General features: G+C 42.3%; 1 long non-coding RNA gene across 1 annotated transcript; it reads left to right on the top strand.

Annotated features, from left to right (window-relative positions):
• Positions 1-11,443: 11,443 nt before the first annotated feature.
• Positions 11,444-24,773, top strand: LOC122436892. The gene is made up of 3 exons (XR_006268147.1): positions 11,444-11,590; positions 12,201-12,281; positions 22,324-24,773. It is a non-coding gene; the product is annotated as an uncharacterized LOC122436892 (long non-coding RNA).
• The last annotated feature ends 111 nt before the right edge of the window (positions 24,774-24,884 follow it).

Here is a 24,884-nt window from a genome sequence, read left to right as displayed (position 1 = left end):
CTTCCCACGTTATTAGGTGTGATAGCTTGGCAAGACAAAGATGCATTAATTCTTGTCCTTGTTGTTCAGTCGCTCAGTGGTATCTTTGCGACACCATGGACTGCAACACGCCAGGGTTCCCTGTCCTTCACCAACTCCCGGAGTTTGCTCAAACTCATGTCCATTGAGTCAATGATGCTATCCAATCATCTCTTCCTCTGTCGCCCCCTTCTCCTCCTGCCTTCAACCTTTCCCAATATTAGGGTCTTTTCCAATGAGTCAGCTCTTCACATTAGGTGGTCAAAATATTGGAGCTTCAGCTTCAGCATCAGTCCTTCCAATGAATATTCAGGATAGATTTCGGTTAAGGATTGACAGGTTTGATCTCCTTGCAATGCAAGGAACTCTCAAGAGTCTTCTCCAACACCACAGTTCTAAAGCTGTGGCTTAAACATCAGAGCGGGGCATAAATGACTCGCCTGAACCTCCACTGTGACCTCTCCCACCGCCTCGGAGATGCATGTCCGTATCTGAAGTTTAATTACTGCTTTCCAACCCTTCCTTGATCACTGGTTTTCTAGTGACATGTGAAGATTCTAACCAGGTAGATTTGCCAGGTGTTTGGCTCGCGGCACGCTGGTGAGGACAGGATACACGCCTCCTTGGCAGGATGGTCGTCTTTCACCCACACTGTCTTTCCCGGCTGGGGCCAAGAACACCCAGACTTGCTCTCGTCTGGCCGCGTGTGCACCCCAGACAGCAGCAGCCTGCGAAACCGGAGACGGTCGCGCGGGGGCGCAGGAGAGACGCTGCGAGTTTCGGGAGTCTGCAGTCTGCGGCGGTGCGGCAGGGGGAAAAGTTGTTTAGCTGAGTCTTCAGTAACTAGAAGCGGGGTGCGCAGGATGGCGGGGGAGTCTTGGTAGAGTGAAAGCTTGCAAGACCTCCGATGCGGGCAGAGCTTCGGAAGGTTGGAGCTCCCACACCGCCCGGCTGTTAAAAGTATCGTATGATAGACATCATCCTCATTGCCGCTGGTAGTTCAGTTTATGACCAGGTTCTGTTCCTTTCTTTGCAAGCTCCTGTAACCAAATTGCCTGGCCCTTGACAGCGAGCAATAAGCTGGAGATGTTAGGGTTTCAGCCGCTGGGACACATAGTTTAGTCCTTAAGATCCACCCCACCTCCACCCCGGCTTTTCTCTCCGTCCCACCCCTCCTGTCCTGCTTCCTTTTAGGGCCTACCCTCTGGAAGAATCTTGTTGCTGAAATTTATCATTTTACTGTGTATTTTAAATAAAATTGTTTTGTGGGATACACTTAGAAAGAGCTAGAAGATTTAACGCTCATTAGCAGTCATTGAAATTGATTTTAAAATAGGGACCTCCCCAGTGGTCAGGTCATTAGGACTTCACCTTCCAATGAGAGAAGTGCTGGTTCGATCGCTGGTTAGGGATCTAAGATCCCACTTGCCTGGAGGCCAAAAAAACCAAAACATAAAACAGAAGCAATATTGAAGCAAATTCAATAAACAAATGTATTGAAACAAACAATAAAGATTTTAAAAGTGGTCCACATCAAAAAAATAAAGAACTGTAAACCAAAAAAGCATTTGAGGTAAGACAAGACTTTTTCTCTTACTCATGTAACACTTTGTAAGAGTTGACTATGTTAGGTTCAGGAAACACAGAACTGAATGACACATTCCCTTCCCTTGAGTTGCTTAGTCTAGAGAGGTGGCAGATATGGAAAGGATTGCAGTAGAGGGGATGATAGCATGATGGAGGGAGGTGATGCTACGATAGACGGAAGAATGGAGTGTTACGGAAGCTGCCTACTCGAGGCTGCAGGTGCAGTCAGAGTTGGTTGGGTGAATGGGTGATGGGGTTTCCAGGGAGAAGAGCAGAATTTTCAAAGTGAGAATTGAGAATGGTGAGTTCAGCAAACTATCGAGTCAAGTGTGACCAGAACATAGGTTGTGAGAAGTGGAAAGAGCTATAATAGGCAGACAGAAATAGTCCAAATCAGGAAGGACCCTCTAGGCCACATGACAGCCTTTATGCATCCTTGGGTCACTGAGATCATCTAATCTAAGGAGTTTTGTGATTGTATTTGTCCTTTAAGGAAGTCCCTGTAATAGTGGTGTAAGAACAAAATTTCTGTCTGCACTAATGTCCAAAATATGCTGACATTCCCCTTTGGAATCAGTTTGCAAGTAAAGTGGGGATAGAGAAGGGTAATAAACCTACTAATTGTGAGTGAGGAGGGCTGGAGTAAGATTGAAAACACAATCCCTCCCTCAGAAGAGGGACGTGTGGGTGAACCATCCAGATAAGATTCCTGATCTCTCAGAGTGTACAGTCTGGAGTCAACATGAGAGCCTCCAGGAGGAAGGAAAGATGGATGAGTGAGGTCCAAGGGGCCTGGAACCATCGCTCACCCCTCTGACATCTCAGGATTCCAGGTCACATTGCTTGTTGTCATAGGTATTATGTTTTTTCTTAGAGATGGAAAGGTGAGTCAGTTATGAATTGTGCTGAAAAAACACATTTTTCTATTCTCTGGTTCACTTCTGGAAGCTGGATTAAGAGGACTTCTGTAAACCCTCCAAAATCTGTTCACCCCCAGGTTTCTTCATCTCAGTAAAAACCTTCACATCCATCTAGTAGACTTCCCAGGTGGTGCCGGTGGTAAAGAACTCGCCTGCCAGTGCAGGAGACTTAAGAGGTGTAGGTACAATCTCTGGGTTGGGAAGATCCCCTGGAGAAGGGCATGGCAACCCACTCCAGTATTCTTGCTGGGAGAATCCCATGGACAGAGGAGCCTGGTGGTGGGCTACAATCCAGAGAATCGCACAGAGTTGTACACTACTGAAGCGACTTAGCACACATCCATCTAGTGGGCAAAATAAAGACCTTAGAAGTCACCCTAACATCTAAGCCACCCACCAGAACTGTTGACTCTGCTCCTAATGCATGTCTGTAGGATGCACACTTTGTTCTGTCTCCAAAGCCACCAGCCTGGTCTGGCCATCATCGTTTTGTGCCTGGAGATACGTCTAACTGCTCTTCTAGCTTTTCAGTCTCTCAATTTTCAATTCATACTCTGTAGAATCCAATAACCTTCTTGAAATGTTCATAGGTCCTTGCAATCACTTCCCCACCCCTGCTTCAAACCCTTCATTGACCTCAGGATAAATTCAGCTTCTTTTAACATGTCCTAGGATGCTCTGTTCTCATCAGCATTTCCCTTGCTGTTGCAACAGCTCTTTCAGTTCCTCTTGACCCAAATTCCTGACCCAGGACCTGCACTCAAGTTCTTCTTTCCACTTTTGTGCCTAACTCCTCCTCTTCCTTCAGCTCCAGGTGTGACGCCTCCTCAGAAAAGTCATTCAAGACACCACGGTAACCTAAAACTCCTTGTCCTTCTGGTATTATTATTTTCATATTAGTACTCGGTTCTTTGCCTTCATTACACTTAAGCAATTGTGTATTCATTTGTGTTTTTGTTTGTTTACTGTATGGCTCCCCCACTAGATTGCAAGTGGAAGAACAAAGAATGTTTCCCACTCGCCAGTTCCACAAGGATGTCATTACCCATTGCAGTCACTGACCAACTGTGCACCCTGAGAGGAATTAAGGATGAAGAACAGGATGGGTCACTCTGAGCTTTGGAAACAAGCCCCTTAGAAAATTAGATACATTTTAGGGAAAAAATTATGCAATATATTTACGAACCTTGTATCTTCACAAACATACAAAAGCACTAAAATCATTGACTGAGATATCTGTCCCTCATGACTGGCAGTAACCTTTTGCTGAGGGGTATGCATGACTGCAAGTGTTCCCTAGCCAAGATTGTATTTATTCTGGCCTCTTCCCCTTCCTCTTTGGAGCAGTGCCTCAGAGCTATTTGAGGAACAACTCTTCACAGACTATATTCCTCAGCAAAGTCCCAGAATAAAACGGAAATTCGCAACTCTTATGCTGTGTGTCTTTCTTTAAGTTGACCCAAGCTTTGTGAAGACAGGGACCATGACTATCTTTTTGACCATGGTATATCCATCCGGCTCTTTGCACATTGCTTGCCATGCAGTCGTTGCTCAATTAATATTAGTTGAACGTATGCTTCCTGGTGGCTCAGGCGGTAAAGAATCTGCCTGCCATGCAGGAGACCTGGGTTTGATCCCTGGATCAGGAAGATCCCCTGGAGAAGGAAATGGCAACCCACTCCAGTATTCATGCCTGGAGAACCCCATGGACAGAGGAGCCTGGTGGGCTGTAGTCCACGGGGTCGCAAAGAGTTGGACACAATTGAAGCGACAGAGCATAGGAACACACAATTATTTAAATCCTTCTTGATTCTCCAAAGTTATAATTCTTCCCTCATTGACATTATAGAGAGACACTAATGTTTAGTGGTTATGTGCATGGACTCTGGAGCAGGAACACCTAGATTCAAATCCTGGCTCTTAGAACTCTGGGCAAAGTTACGCTGCTTTAGTGTCTCCATGGGCTAATACCTACCTTATAGGATAACATAACATAGGATGATTAAATGAACTGACATAGGTGTACAAGCACCAGTGCTTGGCCCATAGTAAAAATGAACTATTATTACTATAGTACATTGCTTTTTAGTGCAAGCACCACTTACTTTTGTCATTATTTTCATACCTATGTCATTGCCGAGGTCATGAATTAGATCGTTGCTTACTTCCTACTCATGAAGTCTCACCCAGTGCCTGATCAAGTCAGCATTCAATAAATATAAACTTAACAAGGTATATTACATCCCATTCAATTATGACTCTCCTATTATTGAAACTCTTCATTCAAATTAGGCTAATAATGAATAATAAATCATCAAAATGCAAGATTTTTTTTGTTTTAACCTGCAAGGAAGAAAACAGCAAAACAAAGAACACAAGTACAAAGCATACATGGAGAGGAAAGAACTCTTGGGTTGCAAAATTCTATTAAACATTTAGAAAGACAGATTTTATGATTCTAATTAGAGACTATCATGTTTGTAGAGAAATTGACTCCTTTCATCTATGCAATTCCATGTTTTTGGACATTCTGCCTAAAATGTATTAAATCAGGAAACAGTGAGCCAGCAATATTATCACCAATCAATCCACACCATAATCTTTTCTAGTGTATCCTAAAGGAATAATCAAAGTTGTACACAAAGATTAATGTAAATGGATGGTCATAGAAATACCATACTGTGATTTCTAACAGTGAAAACAGCCTAAAGATCTTCCATAACCCAAGTGGGGACAATTAAACATGACATGGCACAGAGTAACCCAGTGGAAAATGATGCGCTAATTCAAAGCATATTTTCAAATAAATTTTTGTACTGGGTATACAAAATTAAAAGGCACCAAAATAAGATTATAAAATGGTTTTTATCTGGGATTGTATGTGATTGTAAGTTCCATAGTTTCATCTCTAACATATTTATACTTTCTAAACTTCTATGCTTTATGAAACAGTATTTCTGTTTTTGCTTTGCGATGCCACGTGGCTTGTGGGATCTTAGTTCCCCAGCCAAGGTTCAAACCCTGGCCACTCAGCAGGGAAAGTACTGAGTCCTAGCCACTGGACCACCAGGGAATTTCCAAAAGTCTGTCTCTTTTTCAACCATGAAATGATTTTAAACACCCATTATTCATTTTACAATCTGACATTCATCCCATTATTTTTGCTGTTTCTCAAGAGTGTAGTCCGTAAACAGTTTACATCAGGATTCTGGTGCAGGCAGGTACACACTTAGGAATCAAAATCTGCCTTTTCATCTAATTACACAGGTAAGTCTTCACTGAACACATGTTAAAGTTCACAAAGCTTCAGATTTAGCAACTAGAAGAGAAAAACCTGCGCTTGATATTAAAGAACTATAAACGGAGTACAACCTTAAGAAATTGTGAATCACTATATTGTACACTTGTAACTTATATAGCATTGTACATCAACTATACTTCCATATAAAAAGCTTTTTAAAAGAATAGTCTAAAAAAGTTACACACACACATGGCCAGAAGATGGAGCAGGTTTTCCATTTACCTGATCCATGTCATCAGAATGAAATCTTGTTCAAAATAATCTCATTATGTAAATCTAGGTGAGCGTCCTCATCCTAAAATAAGAAATTAGAATCTTTAATATGGGATGGGATTAGGCATCCTTTTTCATAGGACTACTTTCCTCTAGAAGTGTAGTCCATAAATAGTTTACAGAAAAAGAGTAGTAGGTTACTATATGGGCCAGAACAGTACCTCACGCCAAAGTAAAGCTCTCACCAATTCCTTGTTTTATCTTAGCTTCAAAGTCAGGGCCAGTGTTAGGATAGGGTGAGTCTTTGTGGAATTTAGGAACAGCAGGAGTGGAAAAAAAGGGAAAGGGTCTCTAGTCCTAGGCAAGCAGAGATGATGCAACAGACCCTCTAAACTGTCCTCTTCTTTTGCCTCCACTTTGAGTCCTGTCATCAGAGGCAGAGCCCACCACCTTGGCACCTCCAGTGAACAGGAGTTAAGTAGTTAACGGGAGCACGGCACCAACATCAGGTCAAAATGCCTTGTCCCTGAAGAAGCAGCCCCCATGACCACTTCCAAGAAACTTGCCCAGACCTCCCCTGCAAGTGTGACTGACAGCATTTTCTACCATTCATAGAACTTTTGCTTGCCTTTATCTTTTCAATAGCATGTTGTGTTAAAAAAAAATCTATTTATAAGATCTTCTTTCTCGGACATACTAGAGTATGAGCTACCAGCCACAGGCTATTAAGCACTGCTTTCCTACCTATCAGCCGTAGACTGGGGAGAAAACCATTCACAATGGCAATAAATATAATTACTACTCAGGGATAATATTAACCAAAAGAAAAGAAAATGTGTAAGACCTATTTGAGAAAAAGGGATGCCAAAATTTTAAACAAATTATAAGAGCAATATTAATAGTAAATGGTTTACCATCTTCTTGCTTAGTCACTCAGTTGTGTCTGACTCTTTGTGACCCTTTGAATGTAGCCCACCAAGCTCCTCTGTCCATTAGATGTTTTAGGCAAGAATACTGGAGTGGGTTGCCATTCCCTTCTCCAGGAGATCTTCCCGACCCAGGGATTGAACCTGCTTCTCCTGTGCCTTCTACATTGCAGGCTAATTCTTTACCCACTGAGCCAAATGATTTACCAAAGCACCATTCTAGGCATTTTTGCATATTTTGCATCATTTAATCAACAATCCATGAGACTGGTACCACAGTACTTCTCATTTTACAGGAAACAGAAGAAAGTAACTTGCCGGATGAGATTTTATCTTCATTGCTGGAAAGGTATGTGTTTATATATCTTCCCCAATTGGTTTTTAAAATATTTAACTCAAAGCTCATGAAAATCCCTGAACAAGGAAAGTTCACTGTTGTAAAAGGTTCATATTTTATGTAAGTGCTTAAGTCCTTAAAAGTCCTAAAGAATGTGCATCCAGTGTTGAAATCACCTTTGATTCTTTATACTTTCAGATATTTAACAAACTTGTTGCAATGTGCATGTATTGCTGAATTTTAAGCATTGTGAAAGACATTTTACCTGAATTATCTCAAGTTCCCCCAATACCATGAGGTAGGTACTATTTTGCCTTCATAGATTTTAGAAATGGAAGCACAGGGAGGTCTGCTAACTACTTTAGGTCACTCAGCTGGTTAAGTGGTGGTTTCAACTCAACAGCCTAAATCTGGATGAATGAGTGCCTTAATAGCAGAAGTCCCAGGGTGCTGGGACTCAGAAGGGTTCCTAATTCAGGCTAAAGAGTCAAACAAAGCTTCCCCTTAGAGGAGCAGAGGGTCATCAAAGAACAGTGCATAGTATGTACACACTAACTATTTGACAAATAAGTTGATTAACCTAGCAAAGTGGGTAGAATTAGGGTGAGGAAGGACATCCCAAGCAGAATAAGTCTTAGCTCCAAATCCAAGCTGGACTTCATTTCAATATTTTGGTGCTACAAGTCCAGGAATGACTCTCCCTTTGGGGCCTAGTGTATCCTGGCAGGTGCCAGAGGTGCCAACTTGATACCATGCTGGAAACAGGCAAAATCTTCTATACCGACAGTCCAGACAAAACTGAAGAGCTGGTAAGACTCAAAGATGAACTGGTGCCAGACAAGAAGCCCAGTGCTAGGCTCAGCCTGTTTGCCCACACCCCCTGGTTAGCTCATCCACTGTTTCCAAAGTGACTCCTCTGGAATCATTCTGGACCAAGTAGGGACCTAAGGGGCAGTGGTTTTCAAATACTTTTTGCTCGTATTCCTCAAAAATCACGTTTTTATGTTCACATCTAAAATTTTGAATCATAAGTTTAAATAGTTTCAAAGGATATATTTTTCTAGTGTTTTTTTTTCTTTTTTTTTATGTTCTGAACATACCTTAAGTGTGTTTTTGTCGAAAACGGGTTTAGTTCATCTAGATTATGGAAAGTATTCTTATAACCAAATTGGCAATGCCAATCCCATCCGACAAATCATACTTTCTATTTTTTAAATTTTTTAAAAAATTATTTATTTTTGGCTTCACTGGGTCTTCATTGCTGCTTGCAGGCTTTCTCTATCTTCTTTGCACGGGCTTCACATTGCAGTGGCTTCTCTTGTTGTGAACTGACAAGGCCCACAGGCTTCAGTTGTTGCAGCACTGTGGTCTCAGTAGTTGTGGCTTGGCTCATGGGCTCTAGAGCTTCAGGTTCAGTAGTTGCAGCTCACGGGGTTAATTACCCCATACCCTGTGGTATCCTCCCAGACCAGGGAGCGAACCCACGTGCCCTGACCTGGCAGGCATACTCCCAACCACTGGATTACCAAGGAAGTCCCAGACAAATCATACTTTCTATCAGGAAACTTAGACTTCACATTTCAGTTCAAATAATGGTGTTGACGTACATCTTGGGGACATGTATCTTACTTCTGATTCTCAGTCCAATAGAGACAGAGATGGAGGGAGAGAGGGAAGGATGGGTGGATACATGAAGTGATGTATGTATGAATGGATGTGGGGATAGATGGATGAGTATATAGATGGATGAATGGATGAGTGAATGGACGGATGGGATGGAGACGCTTGTTGCCTGGATGAGATGAAGTACCTCTTCTTTCAATATTTCTTATGGAAGCCTCCAAGCTGGGCATGTTAGGAATTTCTATTCAGAAACAGGCAGTCTCAACCAGATTTTTATACCAGGGGGAAATGTCCCCCTAGTGAATCTAATGATCATTTCATAAAGAGGGAAGAGAAAGACTGAGAAAGAGATAGGGGAAGGTCATATCTCAGTCATCTTCTCAGGCATATCAGCTTTAGATACATGTGGAAGCTGAGATCCTGGAAACCAAGGCTTTTAAAGCTATTCAGGAGCAACAGTGTGTGGGCTGAGGGGCTGTGGTGCTATGATCTTTTCCTCAACTTTTCCTCCCTCATGCTCTTGCACAGACTCAAAACTGAGAATGTGCAAAGCCACGGAGAAAATGGTAGAAAATTCACCATGGCTGTTGCTGAAAAGAGCAATTCATAAATACGCTGTTCTCTTTTTAACTTTCCAGTTTGGCTTCATATTGTTTCTTGTGTAGGCTTTTATTCCTGAATGCTGGCTAAAATTCATAGGCTTAACCTACCGGCCTTAAAAATACTGGGTAGTTGCAGTATCTATCTCTTTATAATAATTGGCTGTGTGCTTTTATTTATTTCTTTATTTTAAATTGACATCATGAGGACCTCACCACACAACTCCATTCATACAATCACAGAAGAAATACCAAGAAGAAACCACCTCAGCATCAAGAGCTAATTCTTATCAATGGAACTGATGTATCAATAATTCTTTTCTTTTTTTTCCCCCAAATATTCTTTCTTACAGCCAAGGGACTTTGCAACAAAAACTGAATGCAGGTATGTGAGCATTAAGCATTTATAAGTTTTTGGTATTATAATGTTGGCCATAATTAATCAACTGTCTCTTTTTGAGATGTAAAACAGTATAAACTGAACTTTTGAGATTAAGTACCATTAATGTTATAAATGTTCTCAAACATGAGTTATAAATGATGTTATAATGTGATTTCCTTTGTCTTGTGATTCCTACTCTTCTTGCTTGAAACTTGTAGGACTGTAAGCTGTGTTAAAGATTGTAAGCCTCAGTGGCCAGGGTGAACTTCCATATTTTTTGTCTTGAAAAGTTGGCTGGAGGACTGCAGCTGTCTCAGAGGGATAGGCTAAGAGAAGTCAGATGAGTGACGCAAGTCGCTGGAACAGGAGAAGCAACTGATGAGCCAAGGTCCCCTCCCCAGGGGTAAATGTTATTCCTTAAAATGAGACACTTCACTGAGGACCTGCCTCCACCTGCTGAGAGCTGCTGCAGAGGAACACTGCCAGGGGCTCCGGCGGAGCAGAGGGCCACTTCCCACTCACACTTGTCTGGAGACCCACTGCAGACAGCAGACCACTGCTCATGCTGACATGCCTCCTGCCCAGACTTCTCCTTGGAGAGGTTCCCTACCCTCTTTTCTATATTCCCAACTTCGACTAACATGTCTTGCATGCTAATTGCTTGCGATAAACCGAGTGATTTGTGAACTGAATATTGGCCATGTTTTATTTATCTCCAAGCCATGATGTGTGCCCATACTTACTGCAGGGCCCTGTGACAAACACTGGGAACTTTCACTGAACCAAACTTGGGTCTGCTTGCCTGCATGCAGTAAAGCCAGTTTATTGACACTGGGTTATGATAAAGAAAAGCGTAGGGCACCAAGCAAGGAGTCCAAAGTAGCTAGTGCTCAAAATACTTGAACTCCCTGATGGGTTTCTAGAAAGTTTTTTTTTTTGGAAAGCATTTTCAAAGCCCAGGTGAGGGAGTGGAGTCCCAGGGTATGTGATCAACTTGGGCACAAGTTTCTGGTTGACTGATGGTGAGATAACAGGACAGTGTCACTTTATCAATCCTCAGGCTCCAGTAGGGGGCTATGTGCTCATGGCCATCAAGTAGTTAATCTCTTCTGTTTGGCAGAGGTTTTAGCATCTGTGAAACAGCTCAGGAAATGTGCAGCAAATACTGTTGTCTAGGTGCTTCAGAGAGGAACTGAAGCAGAGGATGGGGAAGGCTCTGACGCAGGAAGGCTACATAGAGTCCAGTGTGATTACAGAGCCATGGAGAGAAAAAGCAGCAGACATTCCACGGGGGTGGGAATGATTAAACGTGGAGATTGAAGAAAAGAGGGAAGTCAAGGTTGGCTCCTGGGGTCATGGGTGAATAACTTAGCAATGAGTGGTGGCCTTTATCTCCTTGAGATGCTGGAATCCTGGCAGTGGTGTAGGGGTGGAGCACAGAGGTGCCTGAGAATCAGAGCTGGAGATGGAACTCCGTGGTTATGGATTGGAAATCAGCAGTGACTTCTGGGCTGCATGAGATATCCTGAGAGGCAGCAAAGGGGTGGGATTGAAAAGGGATTGGTCCTAGAAATTTGCAAACTCTGCAAGGGGAGGGAGGAGCCAACAAAAGACTGGGTCAGCCCTCCAGCCTGCTCCCTCACTCTGCTCAGGGCTATGTCCTAGGGCTGGAGCTCCTCTCCAGGTAAGGCTGGTAGAAGTGTGGGGCAGGGGGTGGGTGATGAACTGGCCCCCTAGCTTTACGACCTGCTCTGTCTCTCACTGGCTCATGAGAAAGGCACCTTCCTAGGCCTCCATTACTCTGAAATTGGGGATATTAAAATAGTAGTGTCACAAGAGGAGAAAATGAAGATCAGGAGGAAATGATGGAGGACTAAAGTATTTGCTTTAAAAACATGGTTGGGAGGTGAAATTGACAGTATCTTTGGAGGCAATGGTATAAGTGAGAGCTTTGGAGCTTAGGGAACCCAGACTTTTGATTCTGTCTCCTCTATTCCCTCAACGTGAGGGCTGAATTTTATCCTCAATCTATTTCTTCAGAGTATTTCTGACTGTGGATAGATTTGAAAGTAGTCACTTTTTCTACATTTCCTTCTTTGTTAGAAGATTGATTAAATTCTTTTTCTAACAATAAGAATAACGTTTACTGTTAATGATCATATAAATTTAAGCAAACACATAACTAGAAAAGTAACTTCTTTTCTTCCTCGAGTACAAAATGGGTTGCTTTACTACATACTAAACCTTAAACTTTGAATTCTATTAATATGTCATGTGCTTTGCTTGTATTCTAGGCCCTGAGACACAGCTGCACAGGAGACCAAGTTCTGCTCTGCAGAGAACTCATCCTCCTTCCAGGACAAGGACCTCTGTGGGTGAGCAGTGGTAAAAAACATAATTCAGCCAATTTGAAGGTCAAATAGGGGAGCATCCCCTCTAGCAACTAGAAGGGTGCTCCCAGACATTCCACAAATGGAAGGGTTTTGATAAGAAGAAGGGTGGGGCAGAGAGCCATTAGGGAAAGAAAAGATTAGTTTTAGGCCAGGACATCTTTTGAGGGAAAAGAATGGCAGTTTCATCATGTAGACAGCTTCTTCCTTTGGGTGCAGGCTATGGAGAAGGCCCACAGGACAGATTATCTCCTTGGTGCCAATCAGAAAATTCCAATCCAGTTGGCCAAGATTACATTTCTGGGAAAGGTGGAAGCTGCAAGTAAGTCAAGTGTGGCATCTAGGATTGGTGTCTGGGCTTTAGCATGAGTGATGCCATTTTGGGCTTGTGGTTTTTCTTTAGTAGCAGCTTAGACTTGATAGTTGAGTGTCTTGGTAAATGGAGAAGTGGAGGGGCGTGGGAGCACACATATTTTAGTGAATCAGGGAAACTGACCTTTTGGACTGATGAAGAAAGAGTGTAGGGTGGGGATCCTTAACCTGGAGCTTTGGTGGTCTGGTATTATTAAAAGAACCATGCCTTTGTCACCACTAGAAATCATAGCTTTTTTCATTTCATGTTACAGTTTTGCGGGTATTATGAAACACAGTCTTATACTTTGCCAAAATTCAAAAATAGTTTAGATCTGCCAATCTTGTTGAATAATAGGTTAAGAAGCTCACATATTCTGTATCTCAAATTATTATTTTGATAACTGTATCATGCTAAAAATCCACTCATATTTGAAAGAAAATTCCAGTCTTTCCTGCCAGAGATCCTCAGTTCAGTTCAGTTCAGTTCAGTCGCTCAGTCGTGTCTGACTTTTTGCGACCCCATGAATCGCAGCACGCCAGGCCTCCCTGTCCATCACCAACTCCCGGAGTTTACTCAAACTCATGCCCATCGAGTCGGTGATGCCATCCAGCCATCTCATCCTCTGTCGTCCCCTTCTCCTCTTGCCCCCAATCCCTCCCAGCATCAGGGTCTTTTCCAATGAGTCAACTCTTCGCATGAGGTGGCCAAAGTATTGGAGTTTCAGCTTCAGCATCAGTCCTTCCAATGAACACCCAGGATTGATCTCCTTTAGGATGGACTGGTTGGATCTCCTTGCAGTCCAAGGGACTCTCAAGAGTCTTCTCCAACACCACAGTTCAAAAGAATCAATTTTTCGGTGCTCAGCTTTCTTTCTTCACAGTCCAAGTCTCACATCCATACACGACCACTGGAAAAACCATAGCCTTGACTGGAGATCCTAGACACCTTAAAATTCTATCCACTCTGGGTTCAGAACCCCTAAATCAATGTGGACAGTGAGGTTTAAACACCGAGTCTGGGGCAAACGTGGCAAGGTTCAGGTCAGGCTTGGAGTGCCATCAAAAGGGGTTTAGCACAGAAAGACTCAAGAAGCTTCTAATCCGTGCAGTAATGAGTGCTGATTTATGTTCTAAGGAACTTGCTCTAACAATATACAACAGAAGGGTGAACTGTGGAGAAAGGAAACAAGAAAGACTAGAAACATTTAGCAATATACACCCCAAAGATACAGGGCGGGGTGGGGGGATGCATAACTGTTTCAATGTGACATTTAATCATTTGATTCCTACTCATCTTATGTGACAATACGCTATGTTAAGTAGTTCAAAATGGAGTCACAGTGGCCAATGTGAGCCTCCACGAAGACTGCTTTTAAACATCTGATGTTAGAATGTGAATATTTAAATGTGACGTAATGTTAATATGGGTAAGGAATTTGTTTGCTAAGGGCCAAGGTTTGACTTCACTGGAACAGGAGCAACTGATGAGACAAGACCCCTTGGGGCGTAACTGGTACTCCCTGTTACTCCTTAAAATGAGACCACTGAACTGAGCAGCTAGAAGGCTCTTGTTTGGGGACTGAGCCCATGCAGGTGGAGGTTCTGTGACTTCCTGCTCACACTAGTCCTGAGACTCATTTCCTGGGATGGAGTGGGAGGGCCGCCACTCTTTCCCACTTACATGACTAACTTACGGTGCCTGCGTGATTGTGTACAATAAACAGATCGAATTGTAGATTGAATTTGGCTCTGTTTTGCAGTCTTCAATTCCAGACTCACCTGGCCTTTCTGCGAGACTGCACCACCATAAACCAATTTCCCCTTAATCAGGGATGGAAAACAGCTTTGATTTGCCTTTTCTTGGCTTGTGACTGCCCTCATTTCATATTTGTTATCTACTTGCATTTCCTCTATGCTGAATTAACTTTTCAGAATGGGCAGCCTGTTCTTCGTGTGCTCTCCCCCCACCCCCAGCCCCCGAGTTTGCTGGCAGTTTCATGGACTTCCTTTTAGCTAGAGACAGAACAGATCATATTCCAACCCCGTTCTTTGTGACCACCCAGAGTTTGGCATTACTGTATACTTTACACATTTAATTACCTGAAAAGTCTAACAGTTCCTGCAGCTCCTTTGAAGGTGGAGAGGAGGGATATTTGGCCCAGCACTGGCCATCATCAGTTTTCTCCGACCAAGGAACCAGTTTTTTCAGCATTCCCCTGACTAATAAAATTGAGCATATTTTAATCTATTTACTGTCTATTCTAATTTCTATGGTTTTATATCTATTTACAAAAATGGGCTCATACCAGCCACGTTACCTGCAGATTGTTTTTTCCTCTAATGCACCTGGGACATCCCTAACCAGTACACTGTGTCTCTGGTGTGGTGTCTAGTAGCCACTCTGATTCCACAGTGGGCATTGAGCTTCTTTGGCTCAATCCTTTTCTTATTAAAGGGCATTATTTTCTGAGTCTTTGTCATGAAAAACCCAGGACTGAACATATTGTTAAGTCCTGGTGGTTTCACTTCTGGTGTAACTTTTCAAGGGGAGGGTATATGTATTATTTCTGATTTTATTAGGTGTTCCAAGTTCCTAAAAAGTCATAACTATTCCAACTTCAGATAGGTAATAGTGATCCCATTTTTTTACATTATGCCCTTAACTTCTGGGCTTGGGCAACTTATCATGTTTAGTACTCATTGCTTTCAATTCTCCTTTTTTTAAAATTTAGTGTATCGATTTACACAAACTTTTATTATAAGAAACATGAATGATTTTTGTGGTGGTTTAGAATTTGTTATTCTCTCTTCTGTGAAGTACTTTCCTGTTTTAGCTTTTTTGCAGTTTACAACTCTTTAATGACAATTGTCTATTCTGTATTGTTAAATGGACTGTTCTGCACATGGAACCTTTTTTAAATCTTGAACATTTCATTGATTTTTCTTTATATTCATCTGATGAGGATTATGTGTTTGTTTTTACCTTTTGGATCACTAATTGATTATTTTAAAGTTTTGCCACAATATCATTTATTTCATTTGTTTTTTATTTATTACCATACATTTGCAAATTTATCTTTCAATATCCTCACATTGAGTCCTTTTCCATGCTTAATTTTGTACACTGTAATTTCTTCTCTTTAAGGAAAATGCTTACTTGTGTTTTGATTTTATTCTGCACAGTTTTCTGTTAAATTCTACTTTTATCTCAGCCTTTTGTCTTTTCTTGGTTTTGACTTAGCTATGTTGTTTGGGGTACAAAGATATTTATATTTGTGTATTACCATAACTGAAAATTTTTCTTTGCTTCATTTCATTCTCTTGACCTGAATTATGCTTTATTGGTCAGTGTTACCTTCTTCGTGCTTTAATTTTGTCAGCATTTATATGTACAATTTTGCCCTGATTTCCAGTTTTCTTTGGTAGTTTGCTTTAATACTATTTGTAGGACATATAGAGCAGTCTTGTTGCTGAATTGAACTGGATTTTACTCACCTGATGCATAGCAGCCAATCTACTGACAGTGGGTCATGATAAAGGAAAGTACAGCGTTTATTTGCAGGGCACCAAGTAAGGAGAATAGGTAGCTAATGCTCAAAGGATCTGAACTCCTTGCTTGGTGCCCTGAAAATTAACACTGTACTTTTCCTTCACCAAAACGTGGTGTCAATAGACTGAATTTGCTGCAAGTGAACCTAAGTTCAATTATGTAACAATTTTGGTGACCATGAAAGGACCACTACCCCAACTGGGTGTCTTTGTGACACATTGGCTCCTGGCAAGAGAGGGCTCTAAGATTCTGTCCAGCAGCTTCCTGAATACCTTTGTCTCAGGGACAACCCAGAGCATCTGCCACCAATTGGGGGTCAATGGCCCTTGGTGCTTTCATGGTGCGGGAAACAAGGTATTTACTTGAGACACTTCTGTTTAGTAGAAGGGCTCATGTGTGATGACACCAGGGTATTCATTGCCACTTGGCTCTGACTGTGGTGGGATATTGATTTGGGGGACTGTCTGTACTGGACTAAGGAATCTGTAACCCTGAGGGATGCCTTGTGTTTGTGAGCTTGCTCGCTCCCTGGATGTTTGATAGTACCAGCTGTGAGCAACAAAGATGGGTATCAGAGCTCTGCTCCATCTTGTAGCCCCTTAGGGTATATTTTGCAGAATTGGGAAATTTTTAGTTAAGCACCTCGGAAAATGAGAAAAAAAATGGTATTCTATTGTAACGCTGTTTAGCCTCAGGACATCTTAAGATCTGGACAACACTGCTCCCTAATGGCTCTCTAAATTATAACACTGTCTTTGAACCAAAACTATTTTGTGAGACGGGAGGAAAATGGGAGGATGCTTCTTATGTACAGCCCTTATGCTATTGATTCAAAGTGAGCCTATCCAGAGAAAAATGTAGCATGCATGGAGTTATGATACAGAAAGAAATTTCCTCCAATAAAGAGATTTTAAAAGGTTTGCCCTATTCTCAGGAATCAAGAGACGGGGAATTAATTCAACAAATAAATGCTCCTAGATATCCATCACAACTGCCTCTGAATGATAGGCAAAATGTGGAAGCAGGGGCTGGAGCCATAGATCCCACAGTAGCCAATTCATTCTCACCTGCTCTGGCAGGAGCTGAGGAAGGAGGGGTTGTCTCCCTCTCATACCTGACAGAGCTTCCATTTTGGTCAGGGAACCACTAATGTTCATTCAGGGTGATTCCCACTGAGGCAGATTCACATTGGAGGAATAAATGCCCAAGATCATCCAGCAGGATTCATGTGGATCCATTCTCCCTTTTCAACCTCAGACATGTTGAACTGCAAAAATAATATGCCAACCTACTGGGATGACACTACCAGGATGGAAAATTCATTCTCTTTCATCTTTGCCAATCCCAATTGGGCTGATATCAAAGTTTGCTAACCACTCTATTGGCTGAGGAAGAGAAGAGGATGGAAATATTGCATTGACTAAAAAATTCATACGTGTTTTTCTGTACAATATTATGGAAAACCCTGAACAAACTTTTTGTGAACCCAATAGAAAAGGCTAGAGAAGAGGCAGGTAGAATGCATGTTGCTGCCCATGGCAAACCCATCCCAGCACCAGCAGCAAAAGCAATTCCCATCATAGATCCAGACTGGGAGGAGAGTGACCTAGGAGATAAAATTGGAATTGAGCGTTACAAGGAGTGCATTATGGTAGGGCTCCAAAAGGGAGAACCAACACTGGAGCTTTCATAAGGGAAGAAGTGTGCAAACAGCCACAGGAAAATCCCTGAGGTTTTGGAAAAGAATGTACAGGGTATAATGCCAATGTGCAGATGTGGATCCAGATAATCCAGAGAATTTCAAATTAGTTAATTGGACTTTGTGACTTAGAGTGCCCCAGTTGCAGAAGACATAAGGACTTTTTGGCTTGTTGTTATCTTATTTGGTAGAAACTGCTTTCAGTGTTTCATAGTAGGGAGGGAATACAAGGTGGAAAAGAGACCCGTGAAATGAAGCAGCAAAAGTCCCTTTTGGCAGTGACACTCAGTGGAGAAATGGGAGACAAAAATCTGAGCGGAGAGTAAGACCCAGGGAACCAAGAGAGTGAAGGGTGGCCCACAGAAAAAAGCCCACCAATGGGACATGTAAAAGTGGGTCGGCAGCAGTCCCTATTGTAAGACAAGAAGGCAACGGAAAGAAAGTCTGCCTCAGCTTACAAAAGAAACTGGAAGAGGAGGAGAAAGCATTGTTCATGCTGGAGACGAGAGAGTGACAGAGGATTCTCTGAGGGGACTCTGCTTGGGGAAATAGTCTCCCACCAGGAGCCCTGGGTAACCCTTTTGTGGGAAGTAGATTGTCTTTCTGACTGGTACTGGAGCCACTTGCTCAGCTTTGAACACTGGATTCGCAAGGAGTTGGACCCAAAGAGTTAACCCCCAAAAAATACATCTTGGCAAGAGGAGTATCTAGAAAGCCTCTTCAAAAACTGTTTTTGCAATCCCTAGGCTGTCAGGTTGAGGCTCCTAATCTAAAACACAGCCTTTTTTTTTTTTGTACGTGCCAGAGTGCCCAGTTGCATTGCTGGGGCAAGATTTTTTAACTAAATTGAATGCTAAAGTGACTTTCACTCCTGAAATACTGGATATAAAAGTACCACTGGAACAAACTTGTGCCTTGCAGCAGCCCTCCCGTCAGGGGATGGAGGAGTCACTACCAGTGTCCCTGAAGACACCTTGCAGCAGGGAAGCCTGGGAGCACGGACTGATAGGTGGACAGGAAGAGTCTGGATGGCCGTAGCAGTTAAGGTGAAGCTGGACCCTTAGGCTCTGAGCTTAAGGCAATATCCCTTAAAGGAGCAAGCAAAATAGGGATCCAGACCAAGGCTGGATTGGCATTTTGAAATACTTGCTTATTGGACTCCCTCAGTCACTATATAATACTCCCAGCCTGCCTTTAAGAAGCCTGGCACTGAGGACTACTGGTTTGTTCAGGACAGAAGAACCATAAATCAGATAGTGAAAGATATTCACCCTGTGGTCCCCAATCCCTATATTCTGCTGATCCTCTTACCTGGAAACTTTCATTAGGCTTAGTAGAGGTCTTTTTCTGTGTTATTTTGAGTCCTGAATCCCAAGAGCTATTTGTATTTGTTGGGAAGATCTAGAAACCAAAGCAAGCAGCAATACTGCTAGACAGTATTGCAAGGACTTAAAACACCTTCACGGTGTTCAGGAAAGTGCTAGCTAAAGATATGAGGGAGCTCCAGCTACAGGAGGGAGCTCTGCTCAGATATGTGAATGATCCTCCACAGCTCTCAATACAAAGAACACAAGTGAAAACACTGGGACTATTTTGAACCGTCTGGCCAAATGAGTCTATAAAATCTCTTGGAAAAAGGCCCGAATTTCCCAAACATCAGCGAAATATCTGGGATCCAAACTGAGAAAAGGCCAAAGGAATAGGCTCCAGGACTGCCAGGAGACAGTAGCCAGGGTGCGGTGGCCACCACCAAAGGCAGCTGCATCGGTTCCTGCAATGGCAGGATTCTGCTGCACTTGGATCCCCAAGATCCCCAGCTTAAGCTAATAGTTAAACAGTTGTATGAGGCCCTAAAAAAGACTGTCAATAATGCCGTAGTGGGAACTGGAGAATGTCAAGAGACTTTCCTAACAATGAAGAAAGAAACTACTGACTGCTTCTGTTCTGTGTTTGCCAGGTTTGAAAAAGTTATTTGATCTTTTTAAACATAAAAGACAGGTAGTGAGACTGGAGGGGCTTCCCTGGTAGCTCAGCAATGCAGGAGACCCTGGTTCAAATCCTGGTTCCAGAAGATCCCCTGGAGAAGGGCTAGGCTACCCACTCCAGTATTCTTAGGCTTCCCTGGCAGCTTAGACGGTAAAGAATTCACCTTCAATGCAGGAGACCTGGTTTCGATCCCTGGGTTGGGAAGATTCCCTGGAGGAGGGCATGGTGACCCACTCCAGTATTCTTGCCTGGAGAAGCCCAATGGGCAGAGGAGCCTGGTGGGCTATAGTTCATGGGGTCACAAAGACTCAGACATGACTGAGCAACTAAGTACAGCACAGTGAGACTGGAGGTATTGACCCACAGTCGATGAAACGCCCAGTATCCTATTTCACAAAGGCTTTGGACAGTATAATCCAGATGTATTTGAGAGTCATAGCTGCTACTCTGGATTTGTTGCAAGAAGCAGAGGAATTCACTCCAGGACAGCCAACCATGGTGTGTACATCCCACTGCGTGTTGTCACTGTTGGAACAAAAGAGTGAATATTGTCTCACTTTAGATCACTTGGGAGGATATCAGGTAATTTTACTTGATAATTCTAATGTGACCCCAAGACTGTGTCCTCCTTGAACCTAGCCACCCTGCTCCCAACCCCTTTGGGTGTCCCAGAGGTACATGAATGATTATTGGCATATCACTGAGCAGGTGCTTGGATCTGATTCTAATTCCCTTTGGAGATCCAAACCTGGAGATGTTCCCAGATGGAAGTAACCTCTATACCACCAAAGCTGAAGGACCAGATATGCAGTGGTAACCTTGCAGGAGGTCTAGGAGAGGAGGCTGTGTCATCATGTATCTTTGCCCCCAAAGCTAAAATTATTGCCCTTACTTGACCTTTACATCTCAATGAAGGTAAAAAAGTCAACGTCTATACTGACTCGAAATATGCCTTTTCAGTTGTAAACATACATAGGGTAATTGGGAAAAATAGACTGCTCACTTCTGAAAGAAAAGAAATCAAACACACCAAAGAAGTTTTGAAGCTGCTAGACACAGTGCTCAAGCCAAAGGAGGTAGCAATTTGCACATTGCCCAAGACATCCGAGATCTGACTATTTTGTTTTGAAAAGGAACAGCACAGCTGACCAAACTGCTAGAACAGCCTTCAGGACAAAGTGCCTTTGGTTATAGCCCTGTTTATTTAGCCCCACATATGCTGGTGGCTCAGACAGTAAAGAATCTGCCTGAAATGAGGAAGACCCAGGTTTGATCCCTGGGTCAGGAAGATCCCCTGGAGAAAGGAATGGCTACCCACTCCAACATTCTTGCCTGGAGAATTCCATGGACAGAGAAGCCTAGTGGGCTACAGTCCATGGGGTCAACAAAGAGTCGGACACAACCAAGCAGCTAACACACTTACACACTCACCTGAGAACATCGAAATATCATGAGAATGGTGATATGACCTTACCCATTTGGGATCAAATGATAAATGACCAACGAGTGGTTTTAATTCATGACTATCTAATGGAGAAAGTAATTGGAGCAATATACATGAGCACCCATTATAGGCATCCAGTGGATACAGGACTACATTAAAAGACCAAATATGCAAAGGCAATTCAAAGATTATTACAAAAGTGTATGCTTTGCGCTAAAAATAATTTCAAGATGAGATCTCCCCCGTCTTGCACAGAGTCCAAGCTAAAGGGGAGTGCTTGAGAAAGATTGGCAAGTAGACTTTACAATCATGCCTAAAGTAAAAGGAAACTTTACTTACTAGTGATGGCAAACACCTTTACAGTCTGCTTAGAATCATTCTCTTGCTGGATTGAAAACGTTTCAGAAGTAGTAAAGGTCTTGCTCTATGAGATAATTCCTAGATTTGGGTTACCGAGCTCAATTAGTTCAGAGTAATAATAGAGGTAGCTTAATTGCTAATGTGATTCAGTAGGTGTCTAAAAAATGTGGAATAAATGGAATTTGCATGTATTTTGGAGGCTACGATCAACTAGAAACATACTTTAAAGAGGAAGATAGCTAAAATCTGTCAAGAATTAACTTAACCTGGGAAAGAGTGTTACTGCTTGCATTGCTTAGAATTAGAGTGGGTCCTAGAAGTAGACTCCAGTTGAGTCCTTACGAAATACTGTATGCTCTATTCTGAGCAGTTATATGATCAGACATGTGATCAAAAGGTAAAAGAACTAGACACTGTAAGATATGTGCATATGCTGGGGTTAGTTTTAAATGTTATTCCTAAATTTGCTACTAGTAAAGTGATGTTTCCCACAGATGTCCCCCTCTAGCATTTTAGACCTGGAGACTGGGTGCTCCTAATAATGTGGAAAGATGTATACCCAATAACCAAATTCAGCCCTGGTGGGTGAGGACTTAGGTTCTACTACTAACCCACTCTTCTATTAAATTGACAGGAATCAAACCGTGGATCCATTGCATACGGGTGAAACTGGCTTCTGGCCCAGCCACAGATTCATAGCCCTCAGAAGTTGCAGAAAAGACAACGAAAAAGCTGACTGAAGCCAGTACTCCTTGCTGCAAGTCTGGACTAGGGCTTCATTTAAAAACAGAGAAAGTATCTTAGATAACTAGTGAATGACTAGTGGCCATCCATCATAACATTTATAATTGACTGGAGCATTTTTCTGGTTTATTACTTGCTTTTATCCTTTTGTTTGCCACTTCATCTAATCATTTTACCTGTGATTATATCATAGTCAAGCAAATCTGTAATTTGTTGTGATATTGATAATAGAAGATACTTAAACCTTCCTTTATTTTAGTTTAAGCCTTGTGATAATAGGATTAGTACCAAAGTTGAGCACCAGTGCTATTTTCCCATACAAGCTGTTGGCCCCAACAATAATGATGGCTCTTGCTTTTCTTTACTGTCTCATTCCACTGGTGTCTGCCACTTCCTGGAAGGAAAATAGGTTATCTCTGAACATAGACAGAGGTGGGAATTTAAATGATTGTGTGAAGTGTCAAACCAACCATGAATTGGTGGTTCCCATAACAGATTTTGATACTGTTCCGGACCCCATTACCTTCTATAATCATCCTCCTTTAGGTGTCACATGGCAAGTTCAGCTAACCAAGGAACATCACAATATTCCAGTCCCTTGTTTCAACCTGTCTGAGATAATTTCCGTTGGAGGAAAAGTTACTACTGGTCCCCCTCGGTCCCTCAAATTTATTCTGAAAAAATGTGATGAACAAAATCCCCTGAAATGTACAATTGACAAATGTGTAAAGTCTAAAAATGACACTAATTTGTGTCAGAGAGCCAAACAAGTTGGGTATCACGTAAATGGACTATGGAAGGCTTGCAGTGGCTCTCACCCCTGGCTTGATAACATAATCTCTGAACTCCCCAAAAATGAAAGAATCAATGACACTACTCTGGGAGGTATAACTTGCTCCCCTCGAGGATATATCTTTGTCTGTGGCACAGGGAGTGATTCACCTTCACGGGGGTGGGCACATCGCTGTTTAGACAGCTGGCAAATGGAAGGGTCATGCCTACTGGGACGTTCTGTGCCCCTTTCTGGGCACAGCCTTAAGAGCATTACTTCCCTCTCTAACTCAAACATGCGTCTTAGAAGAGAGGTATCATCAGGCTACTAGGACAATATAGGACAAAGTATTTTTGGCAACCTCACACCAATTGCCAGAGTTTACATCAATAGAGATATGATTCATAATCTAGCTGCCACAATTGGGAAATCTGCCAAATTGTTGAGGACACAGCTTAAAGTATTGCAGCCCAACAGATATCTTTGAACTCATGTGGTTCTAGATAATAGAATAGCCTGTGATTTCCTATTGGCAAAACAAGAAAAAGTATGTGCAGTGGCTCATACCACATGCTGCACATACATCAATACCTCTGGAGAAGTTGAAATCTGAATAAACAGAATAATTCAAAAGGCTACCTAGTTATAGGATGTACATAAAGAGGATACACACCAAAACTTATTTTCCTGGTTGCCATCTGGAATAGGGGGACTCTTTTGAGTACTGTTACAAAGTTCCATTGATCATCATCCTCTTTGTAATAGGTTTATTAATTTTCAAATATTTGTTCAGATGGTATGACAAAGTGGTCAAAGAGAGAGATCATGTTTTCATGGTGCAAAATGCTGACTCTAGGCCTGGGACTTGAGAATTCTTTGAGAAGAAGGTCCAAGACTTTTGCTCCTCTAATCCTGGAGAATCAACATCGCCCTTGTTCAGCAGGAAGTAGCCAGAGTGGTCGTCGCCCCTGTTCCCCTCTGGATTGAGGAGTATCAAAGAGCAGAGGGACCTGAAACTGAGCAGGACCCTTTAGGACCTTGCTGGGTACAACCCTCTCTTGTCCCTACTTGTTGTTTGTAGAAAAAACTTGAGATTTTTAGGTCTTCCCAGAGTTCTAAAGAGCAGACTCAAGAAGTTGATGATTACAGAAATGAGTAAATGTAGAAATAAAGGAAAAGCAAAGAAGCAGAAAATTTTAACCATGAAACAGAGTCAACAAGACTTCTAGTTCTTCCTCGAGGCATATAGATAACAATCTGATGCAACATATCTTTGAGTTGTTTTACAGAACCAGTACCACATGATGAAACCTGTTGACCTCAGCCAAGATGACCCAAACAAGTTGGAGCCAGAAGAATGATGATCAAGATGCCAGATATCACTTTATTGCTTAACACCCAACCAATCAGAAGAATCCATGAGCTAATCACGTGCTTAAGAGCCTTACTCTTAATTTTAGTCTTTAAAAACCTGTGCCTGAAAGCCACTGAGGAGTTCAGGTCCTCTAAGTATTAGTTGCCCATTCTCCTGCTTGGCATCCTGCAAATAAATGTTGTACTTTACTTTACCACAACCCTATGTCAGTAGATTGGCTTTGCTCATTTGGGTAAGCAAACTCAAGTTTGACTCAGTAGTAACGTGTTCCTGTTGGGAGAGTTCAGTGGTTTTCCTTAATGAT

This window comes from Cervus canadensis, chromosome 2 (genome assembly GCF_019320065.1).
Source record: "Cervus canadensis isolate Bull #8, Minnesota chromosome 2, ASM1932006v1, whole genome shotgun sequence".
In the NCBI taxonomy this organism is placed as follows: domain Eukaryota; kingdom Metazoa; phylum Chordata; class Mammalia; order Artiodactyla; family Cervidae; genus Cervus; species Cervus canadensis.
The sequence above is the reverse complement of the archived record's forward strand: the minus strand, read 5'-3'. Positions and strand labels throughout refer to the sequence as shown.